Source organism: Oncorhynchus keta, unplaced genomic scaffold (assembly GCF_023373465.1).
Source record: "Oncorhynchus keta strain PuntledgeMale-10-30-2019 unplaced genomic scaffold, Oket_V2 Un_scaffold_8588_pilon_pilon, whole genome shotgun sequence".
Classification (NCBI taxonomy): Eukaryota; Metazoa; Chordata; class Actinopteri; order Salmoniformes; family Salmonidae; genus Oncorhynchus; species Oncorhynchus keta.
In genome coordinates this window covers 112,957-124,281 of record NW_026291009.1, presented here as the reverse complement: position 1 = coordinate 124,281, position 11,325 = coordinate 112,957, and the positions used below count along the sequence as shown (strand labels likewise).

Sequence of the window (11,325 nt, the reverse complement as noted above, 5' to 3'; positions counted from 1 at the left end):
GGGCTGTAACTGAAGCTCCATATAGAGACTGGGCTTTCCTTATGGGCTGTAACTGAAGCTCCATACAGAGACTGGGCTTTCCTTATGGGCTGTAACTGAAGCTCCATACAGAGACTGGGCTTTCCTTATGGGCTGTAACTGAAGATCCATACAGCAAAGACTGGGCTTTCCTTATGGGCTGTAACTGAATCTCCATATAGAGACTGGGCTTTCCTTATGGACGGTAACTGAAGCTCCATACAGAGACTGGGCTTTCCTTATGGACAGTAACTGAAGCTCCATACAGAGACTGGGCTTTCCTTATGGGCTGTAACTGAAGCTCCACACAGCAGAGACTGGGCTTTCCTTATGGGCTGTAACTGAAGCTCCATACAGAGACTGGGCTTTCCTTATGGGCTGTAACTGAAGTTCCATACAGAGACTGGGCTTTCCTCATGGGCTGTAACTGAGGCTCCATACAGCAAAGACTGGGCTTTCCTTATGGACGGTAACTGAGGCTCCATACAGCAGAGACGGGCTTTCCTTATGGGCTGTAACTGAAGCTCCATACAGAGACTGGGCTTTCCTTATGGGCTGTAACTGAAGCTCCATACAGAGACTGGGCTTTCCTTATGGGCTGTAACTGAAGCTCCACACAGCAGAGACTGGGCTTTCCTTATGGGCTGTAACTGAAGCTCCATACAGCAGAGACGGGCTTTCCTTATGGGCTGTAACTGAAGCTCCATACAGAGACTGGGCTTTCCTTATGGACGGTAACTGAAGCTCCATACAGCAGAGACTGGGCTTTCCTTATGGACGGTAACTGAAGCTCCATACAGCAGGAGACTGGGCTTTCCTTATGGACGGTAACTGAAGCTCCATACAGAGACTGGGCTTTCCTTATGGGCTGTAACTGAAGCTCCATACAGAGACTGGGCTTTCCTTATGGGCTGTAACTGAAGCTCCACACAGCAGAGACTGGGCTTTCCTTATGGGCTGTAACTGAAGCTCCATACAGAGACTGGGCTTTCCTTATGGGCTGTAACTGAAGTTCCATACAGAGACTGGGCTTTCCTCATGGGCTGTAACTGAGGCTCCATACAGCAAAGACTGGGCTTTCCTTATGGGCTGTAACTGAGGCTCCATACAGCAAAGACTGGGCTTTCCTTATGGGCTGTAACTGAAGCTCCATACAGAGACTGGGCTTTCCTTATGGGCTGTAACTGAAGCTCCATACAGAGACTGGGCTTTCCTTATGGGCTGTAACTGAAGCTCCACACAGCAGAGACTGGGCTTTCCTTATGGGCTGTAACTGAAGCTCCATACAGCAGAGACTGGGCTTTCCTTATGGGCTGTAACTGAAGCTCCATACAGCAAAGACTGGGCTTTCCTTATGGGCTGTAACTGAAGCTCCATACAGCAAAGACTGGGCTTTCCTTATGGGCTGTAACTGAAGCTCCATACAGCAAAGACTGGGCTTTCCTTATGGGCTGTAACTGAAGCTCCATACAGAGACTGGGCTTTCCTTATGGGCTGTAACTGAAGCTCCATACAGAGACTGGGCTTTCCTTATGGGCTGTAACTGAAGCTCCATACAGCAGAGACTGGGCTTTCCTTATGGACGGTAACTGAAGCTCCATACAGCAGGAGACTGGGCTTTCCTTATGGACGGTAACTGAAGCTCCATACAGCAGAGACTGGGCTTTCCTTATGGATGGTAACTGAAGCTCCATACAGAGACTGGGCTTTCCTTATGGACGGTAACTGAAGCTCCATACAGCAGAGACTGGGCTTTCCTTAAGGACGGTAACTGAAGCTCCATACAGCAGAGACTGGGCTTTCCTTATGGATGGTAACTGAAGCACCATACAGCAGAGACTGGGCTTTCCTTAAGGACGGTAACTGAAGCTCCATACAGCAGAGACTGGGCTTTCCTTATGGACAGTAACTGAAGCACCATACAGCAGAGACTGGGCTTTCCTTATGGGCTGTAACTGAAGCTCCATACAGCAGAGACTAGGCTTTCCTTATGGATGGTAACTGAAGCACCATACAGCAGAGACTGGGCTTTCCTTAAGGACTGTAACTGAAGCTCCATACAGCAGAGACTGGGCTTTCCTTATGGACAGTAACTGAAGCACCATACAGCAGAGACTGGGCTTTCCTTATGGGCTGTAACTGAAGCTCCATACAGCAGAGACTGGGCTTTCCTTATGGGCTGTAACTGAAGCTCCATACAGCAGAGACTGGGCTTTCCTTATGGGCTGTAACTGAAGCTCCATACAGCAGAGACTGGGCTTTCCTTATGGGCTGTAACTGAAGCACCATACAGCAGAGACTGGGCTTTCCTTATGGACAGTAACTGAAGCACCATACAGCAGAGACTGGGCTTTCCTTATGGACGGTAACTGAAGCACCATACAGCAGAGACTGGGCTTTCCTTATGGACGGTAACTGAAGCACCATACAGCAGAGACTGGGCTTTCCTTATGGGCTGTAACTGAAGCTCCATACAGAGACTGGGCTTTCCTTATGGGCTGTAACTGAAGCTCCATACAGAGACTGGGCTTTCCTTATGGGCTGTAACTGAAGCTCCACACAGCAGAGACTGGGCTTTCCTTATGGGCTGTAACTGAAGCTCCATACAGCAGAGACGGGCTTTCCTTATGGGCTGTAACTGAAGCTCCATACAGAGACTGGGCTTTCCTTATGGACGGTAACTGAAGCTCCATACAGCAGAGACTGGGCTTTCCTTATGGACGGTAACTGAAGCTCCATACAGCAGGAGACTGGGCTTTCCTTATGGACGGTAACTGAAGCTCCATACAGAGACTGGGCTTTCCTTATGGGCTGTAACTGAAGCTCCATACAGAGACTGGGCTTTCCTTATGGGCTGTAACTGAAGCTCCACACAGCAGAGACTGGGCTTTCCTTATGGGCTGTAACTGAAGCTCCATACAGAGACTGGGCTTTCCTTATGGGCTGTAACTGAAGTTCCATACAGAGACTGGGCTTTCCTCATGGGCTGTAACTGAGGCTCCATACAGCAAAGACTGGGCTTTCCTTATGGACGGTAACTGAGGCTCCATACAGCAAAGACTGGGCTTTCCTTATGGGCTGTAACTGAAGCTCCATACAGAGACTGGGCTTTCCTTATGGGCTGTAACTGAAGCTCCATACAGAGACTGGGCTTTCCTTATGGGCTGTAACTGAAGCTCCACACAGCAGAGACTGGGCTTTCCTTATGGGCTGTAACTGAAGCTCCATACAGCAGAGACGGGCTTTCCTTATGGGCTGTAACTGAAGCTCCATACAGAGACTGGGCTTTCCTTATGGGCTGTAACTGAAGCTCCATACAGAGACTGGGCTTTCCTTATGGGCTGTAACTGAAGCTCCACACAGCAGAGACTGGGCTTTCCTTATGGGCTGTAACTGAAGCTCCATACAGCAGAGACGGGCTTTCCTTATGGGCTGTAACTGAAGCTCCATACAGAGACTGGGCTTTCCTTATGGACGGTAACTGAAGCTCCATACAGCAGAGACTGGGCTTTCCTTATGGACGGTAACTGAAGCTCCATACAGCAGGAGACTGGGCTTTCCTTATGGACAGTAACTGAAGCTCCATACAGCAGAGACTGGGCTTTCCTTAAGGATGGTAACTGAAGCTCCATACAGAGACTGGGCTTTCCTTATGGACGGTAACTGAAGCTCCATACAGCAGAGACTGGGCTTTCCTTAAGGACGGTAACTGAAGCTCCATACAGCAGAGACTGGGCTTTCCTTATGGATGGTAACTGAAGCACCATACAGCAGAGACTGGGCTTTCCTTAAGGACGGTAACTGAAGCTCCATACAGCAGAGACTGGGCTTTCCTTATGGACAGTAACTGAAGCACCATACAGCAGAGACTGGGCTTTCCTTATGGGCTGTAACTGAAGCTCCATACAGCAGAGACTAGGCTTTCCTTATGGATGGTAACTGAAGCACCATACAGCAGAGACTGGGCTTTCCTTAAGGACGGTAACTGAAGCTCCATACAGCAGAGACTGGGCTTTCCTTATGGACAGTAACTGAAGCACCATACAGCAGAGACTGGGCTTTCCTTATGGGCTGTAACTGAAGCTCCATACAGCAGAGACTGGGCTTTCCTTATGGGCTGTAACTGAAGCTCCATACAGCAGAGACTGGGCTTTCCTTATGGGCTGTAACTGAAGCTCCATACAGCAGAGACTGGGCTTTCCTTATGGGCTGTAACTGAAGCACCATACAGCAGAGACTGGGCTTTCCTTATGGACGGTAACTGAAGCACCATACAGCAGAGACTGGGCTTTCCTTATGGACGGTAACTGAAGCACCATACAGCAGAGACTGGGCTTTCCTTATGGACGGTAACTGAAGCACCATACAGCAGAGACTGGGCTTTCCTTATGGACGGTAACTGAAGCACCATACAGCAGAGACTGGGCTTTCCTTATGGACGGTAACTGAAGCACCATACAGCAGAGACTGGGCTTTCCTTATGGACAGTAACTGAAGCACCATACAGCAGACTGGGCTTTCCTTATGGACAGTAACTGAAGCACCATACAGCAGACTGGGCTTTCCTTATGGACAGTAACTGAAGCACCATACAGCAGACTGGGCTTTCCTTATGGACAGTAACTGAAGCACCATACAGCAGACTGGGCTTTCCTTATGGACAGTAACTGAAGCACCATACAGCAGACTGGGCTTTCCTTATGGACGGTAACTGAAGCACCATACAGCAGACTGGGCTTTCCTTATGGACAGTAACTGAAGCACCATACAGCAGAGACTGGGCTTTCCTTATGGACAGTAACTGAAGCACCATACAGCAGAGACTGGGCTTTCCTTATGGACAGTAACTGAAGCACCATACAGCAGACTGGGCTTTCCTTATGGACGGTAACTGAAGCACCATACAGCAGACTGGGCTTTCCTTATGGACAGTAACTGAAGCACCATGCAGCAGACTGGGCTTTCCTTATGGACGGTAACTGAAGCACCATACAGCAGACTGGGCTTTCCTTATGGACAGTAACTGAAGCACCATACAGCAGACTGGGCTTTCCTTATGGACGGTAACTGAAGCACCATACAGCAGACTGGGCTTTCCTTATGGACGGTAACTGAAGCACCATACAGCAGACTGGGCTTTCCTTATGGACAGTAACTGAAGCACCATACAGCAGACTGGGCTTTCCTTATGGACGGTAACTGAAGCACCATACAGCAGAGACTGGGCTTTCCTTATGGACGGTAACTGAAGCTCCATACAGCAGACTGGGCTTTCCTTATGGACAGTAACTGAAGCACCATACAGCAGAGACTGGGCTTTCCTTATGGACAGTAACTGAAGCACCATACAGCAGACTGGGCTTTCCTTATGGACAGTAACTGAAGCACCATACAGCAGAGACTGGGCTTTCCTTATGGACAGTAACTGAAGCACCATACAGCAGACTGGGCTTTCCTTATGGACAGTAACTGAAGCACCATACAGCAGACTGGGCTTTCCTTATGGACAGTAACTGAAGCACCATACAGCAGACTGGGCTTTCCTTATGGACAATAACTGAAGCACCATACAGCAGAGACTGGGCTTTCCTTATGGACAGTAACTGAAGCACCATACAGCAGAGACTGGGCTTTCCTTATGGACGGTAACTGAAGCACCATACAGCAGAGACTGGGCTTTCCTTATGGACGGTAACTGAAGCACCATACAGCAGAGACTGGGCTTTCCTTATGGACGGTAACTGAAGCACCATACAGCAGAGACTGGGCTTTCCTTATGGACAGTAACTGAAGCACCATACAGCAGAGACTGGGCTTTCCTTATGGACAGTAACTGAAGCACCATACAGCAGAGACTGGGCTTTCCTTATGGACAGTAACTGAAGCACCATACAGCAGACTGGGCTTTCCTTATGGACAGTAACTGAAGCACCATACAGCAGAGACTGGGCTTTCCTTATGGACAGTAACTGAAGCACCATACAGCAGACTGGGCTTTCCTTATGGACAGTAACTGAAGCACCATACAGCAGTCACAACAGTGTGACATATGGAATAATGATAGCGACGACAAGAATGACGTGTAGTTGCAATGTCATGACTGCACCTTGAGACTCTGCGTGTCCATATGTGATTCTGCTGTCTGTTGGAGACCTGGGTGTGCACACACATACATGCCTAAGGCCATCTGGGTCATAACTGGGGAAAGCAGCCCACACACATCAGACAGGCCTGTGTGTTGTGTGAGATGTACTTGTTTCTTGCATTCTTAATTACCAGTCTAGTTCATTCTCTTAATTAAGACATCTATATTTTATTTTCACATTCACCAGACAGGTGCAGTGTGGTGTTAAAGTGCCTTGCTCAAGGGCACATTGGGAAAAACAATCACCTTGTCAGCTTGTGTTTTTGAACCAGCAACATTTCGTTTACGGGCTCAACACTCTAACCACTAGACTACCTACTGTTTACTGGCCCAACTCTCTAACCACTAGACTACCTACTGGTTACTGGCCCAACTCTCTAACCACTAGACTACCTACTGGTTACTGGCTCAACTCTAACCACTAGACTACCTACTGGTTACTGGCTCAACTCTCTAACCACTAGGCTACCTACTGGTTACCGGCCCAACTCTCTAACCACTAGGCTACCTACTGGTTACTGGCCCAACTCTCTAACCACTAGACTACCTACTGGTTACTGGCCCAACTCTCTAACCACTAGACTACCTACTGGTTACTGGCTCAACTCTAACCACTAGACTACCTACTGGTTACCGGCCCAACTCTCTAACCACTAGACTACCTACTGGTTACTGGCCCAACTCTCTAACCACTAGGCTACCTGCTGGTTACTGGCTCAACTCTCTAACCACTAGACTACCTACTGGTTACTGGCCCAACTCTCTAACCACTAGGCTACCTACTGGTTACTGGCCTAACTCTCTAACGACTAGGCTACCTACTGGTTACTGGCCCAACTCTCTAACCACTAGGCTACCTACTGGTTACTAGCCCAACTCTCTAACCACTAGACTACCTGCTGGTTACTGGCCCAACTCTCTAACCACTAGACTACCTGCTGGTTACTGGCCCAACGCTCTAACCACTAGACTACCTGCTGGTTACTGGCCCAACTCTCTAACCACTAGACTACCTACTGGTTACTGGCCCAACTCTCTAACCACTAGACTACCTGCTGGTTACTGGCCCAACTCTCTAACCACTAGACTACCTACTGGTTACTGGCCCAACTCTCTAACCACTAGGCTACCTACTGGTTACTGGCCCAACTCTCTAACCACTAGGCTACCTGCTGGTTACTGGCTCAACTCTCTAACCACTAGGCTACCTACTGGTTACTGGCCCAACTCTCTAACCACTAGGCTATCTACTGGTTACTAGCTCAACTCTCTAACCACTAGACTACCTACTGGTTACTGGCCCAACTCTCTAACCACTAGGCTACCTACTGGTTACTGGCCCAACTCTCTAACCACTAGGCTACCTGCTGGTTACTGGCTCAACTCTAACCACTAGGCTACCTACTGGTTACTGGCCCAACTCTCTAACCACTAGGCTACCTACTGGTTACTAGCTCAACTCTCTAACCACTAGACTACCTACTGGTTACTGGCCCAACTCTCTAACCACTAGGCTACCTACTGGTTACTAGCTCAACACTAACCTATTTTTTTTGTATGTGTGTGTCTATTTGTGTGTCTCTCTCTGTCTGTGCGTGTGTGTCTCTCTCTTTCTGTGTGTGTCTCTCTCTCTATCTATTTGTGCGTGTGTCTGTCTTTCTGTGTGTCTCTCTCTGTATCTCTCCAGCTCTCTCTCTGTCTCTCCTGCTGTCACCCCTACCCTCTGACTCTTTTCCATGTTTATTTCTGGGGGCAGATTCCGGAGGATTGTTATGGAAGCCGGAACTGTGACGTTGCTGAAAAGGAGGGAGGGGAGGGAGGGAAGGGGGTGCCTGGCACTGGAGGAAGAGGGTAGTCAGCAGGAGTGGGTGGGTGGCTGGGAGGGAGGGACCTTTATAACCACGGGTGGAGCTGAGAGTCAAACAGCTAACAGCTCCCACAGACACTCAAAGGGAGTGGTATCACTGTGGAAGAGATCAGGCTACTGAGAGGAGTTCCAGAGGGAGCAGTAGTACTGTGGAAAAGATCAAGTTACTGAGAGGAGTTCCAGAGGGAGCAGTAGTACTGTGGAAGAGATCAAGCTACTGAGAGGAGTTCCAGAGGGAGCAGTAGTACTGTGGAAAAGATCAAGCTACTGAGAGGAGTTCCAGAGGGAGCAGTAGTACTGTGGAAAAGATCAAGCTACTGAGAGGAGTTCCAGAGGGAGCAGTAGTAGTGTGGAAGAGATCAGGCTACTGAGAGGAGTTCCAGAGGGAGCAGTAGTACTGTGGAAAAGATCAAGCTACTGAGAGGAGTTCCCGAGGGAGCAGTAGTACTGTGGAAAAGATCAAGCTACTGAGAGGAGTTCCAGAGGGAGCAGTAGTACTGTGGAAAAGATCAAGCTACTGAGAGGAGTTCGAGAGGGAGCAGTAGAACTGTGGAAGAGATCAAGCTACTGAGAGGAGTTCCAGAGGGAGCAGTAGAACTGTGGAAGAGATCACGCTACTGAGAGGAGTTCGAGAGGGAGCAGTAGAAAGAACTGTGGAAGAGATCAAGCTACTGAGAGGAGTTCCAGAGGGAGCAGTAGTACTGTGGAAGAGATCAAGCTCTCCTCCTCCCTCCAGACACTTATCAGGAGCAGCAACCCGGACAGATGGCGGTAAACATGTAGATAGACCAGTACAGATAGGAATAACCTGGACCTGGGGATTTTGAAATGGCTGTTTACTAGAGAGATAAATCGATAGCATTATTCCTGGCTTCATAGTTTACTTACTGTCAGAGCTCAGATTGAGCTCAAAGCCATCCAGGTTTCCTCCATCACCTTCACTCATTTTCCAGACCTTTTCTACTCCACACCGGATCTCTCCCCGGCCTCGCAGCCCCTTGAGTGCATTGGCCACCAGAATGGACACGCTGCCCGACCATCTGTTGCCATTGGCGATGGAGGTGTTCCCTCAGCCTGCGGTCCCTGGTGTCCAGCTCTGCAGCCGGGGCCACCGGGAACCCTGCTTCCGGATGCAGACACGCCCCCCATTCTCTGACATCACAGAGGAAGAGGAGAGAGGGTCGTCCCTGGAAGAGGATCACGCCCTGCGCTCCTTCCTGAAGACCCTGGAGAGCCTGAGGTGGAGTTCCCAGGGGTGGTCATGAAGGATGTGAGGACCGCCCTTTCAGGAGACGCTGTGTCCCGACCCAAAAGGAGGGGTGACCTCCCTGTGACTCCTCTATGCACTTCTACAGGATTGCCCCCTACTCTACTGCCTGGCTCGGAGGCAGGACTGTGGCAGACAGGCTGTTTTTATCCTGTTGACTGTTTATCATTGTTTACAATTATTTATTGGTATTTATGTCAATATTTTGGAATGATGCAACTGTTTGTTGTTGTTGCGTTGCTTCCTGGAAAGCATGTGTAGCGTTATTTTTTTACCGAACCAAACAAAAATATTTTCATTACTTTTTAGTCCCTGTTTTGAGAACCAATGTGATCTTTTGATTAAAATGCTTCATATTGAGTCCCAAAATGAATCCAACATCTCTTGGTCTCATATGTATGTCATTGACAATATGTTACTTTAGACAACAACGCTACTCTTCCCCCTTTTCCGTTTGGAACATTTTAAAGGTAATGTTCCTGACGGAGATGCATTCAGGGTAAACACTGCATATGTCGGCTCAATCGGAAATTACCTTTAAATGAAAATTACCTTCAAATGTCAATCATTTTACAAAGAGGATCTTCGACGTTCCGGATTTAATCTAGAAAATAGTATGCTAGCATCAGTGCCTTTTATTCACGGCCACCAAGAGAAGCAAGGCTTCCCCCCCAAAAAAAATTGTGTTCAATAAACATTTTATCTTTCGTCTTTCTGTGTTTCATCATGTTCCTTTAATTGGCGAGAGGCTGAATGTCATGTATCTCACAGGAGAAAGCATTGGAGCGAGTGAAACAGCGCCCATCTATCAGAAACTGTCTTGTCCAAATGAGTATGACATTGTTGCTGCCCGTAGCATTGAATGCAAGGGAAGCCAGTGAGCATTTGGCCTCACTTGACAGAAAAAAAGTTTAAAAAAATGTGCCAATCAGCATTGAGCTAAACTGAGCGAGCTCAACTGTGAATGGTCCTACCAGGAAAAAAATGATTACCATGGGAAGCCAATTTGGATTTAGCGTCTCTCCTAACAAATCGCTTTGAGAGCATACATCATCAACAGAAACAATTTGAGTTGTTGCATCTCGTGGTGCGTTTCCACAAATTCACTCTGGCTATCTACTCCGATTTCAGAGGACTCTCATTTGAGTGTGCCAGAGCGCAGAGTAACTGAATACTCAACACCCGTTGAATATGACCGGTGTCTGTAAATGTCAAAAGCATAATTAAAATCTTGCCAGCAGCACAGTTAGTCACCGACGCTCTAGATAACATGAAAACAGCCTTACCAGCTTTGCTAGGGCGAGTAAAATGGTCAGAGTGAGGTGTTCTCTCATTTGTGTCTGGAAGTAGTCAGAACGCTCGGATCAACCCTACTCATCGGCCAGAGCGTCCAGTGTGCGCGTGCGCTCTGAATGCTCCAAGAGCCGAAATGCTCTAAATTTAGGAAGAGCGCACTCTGGCACTCCAGATTGAATTTACGAACACACCCTTGTTGTATTGTTAACCTCCGGTGGCTAGACAGGTAGCTAGCTAAAATTGTCCCTTTCATAAATGATTTGGATTTGGACTTAATTCTCCGTAGTGGCCAATGATTACAATGGTGATTCTGATCCAACCATTAGCTCATACATTATTGTGCCCCTGGCCTGAGAGGAAGCTAGATGTTGAAGGCTAATGTTAACTAGCTAACGCTGCCCATGAATGGAAGTGAGGCGCGTGATCAAGCATTTTAGCCAGATGGCCTAGGACAACTAAAAATAAAACCTTGTACCGTATGACAGAGTGATAGACCATTTCATCAACATGGAAGAGAGGAGGACCGCATTGACTTCCCCAATGGTTTGACCCACGCACAGCTACTGGCGAGGATGTATTACCATGAACGCCAATGCTACAGTTAAATGGAGGGAATTCTAGTAGCCTATCATGTGTCCTCTTATGGAGAGACTAAGGGGACTTTTCTGACCAGCATCCCATTGACAGCCCGACTAGCCAAAATCAATGTCTTACCCTTACCTAAACCCTAAC

The 11,325-nt window shown here is 48.3% G+C and overlaps 1 long non-coding RNA gene across 4 annotated transcripts; it reads right to left on the bottom strand.

The window, feature by feature from the left end:
- Positions 1–6,336: 6,336 nt before the first annotated feature.
- LOC127929604 (uncharacterized) lies at positions 6,337–7,964 on the bottom strand. Of its 4 annotated transcripts, XR_008135412.1 has the most exons (4): positions 7,489–7,964; positions 7,060–7,332; positions 6,711–6,786; positions 6,337–6,632 (listed from the first exon to the last, which is right to left on the bottom strand). It is a non-coding gene; the product is annotated as an uncharacterized LOC127929604 (long non-coding RNA). The 4 variants fall into 4 exon arrangements; XR_008135413.1 differs by lacking the exon at positions 7,489–7,964 and having other exon boundaries at positions 6,337–6,556; positions 6,672–6,786; positions 7,060–7,429; XR_008135414.1 differs by lacking the exon at positions 7,489–7,964 and having other exon boundaries at positions 6,337–6,593; positions 7,060–7,429.
- Positions 7,965–11,325: the final 3,361 nt, after the last annotated feature.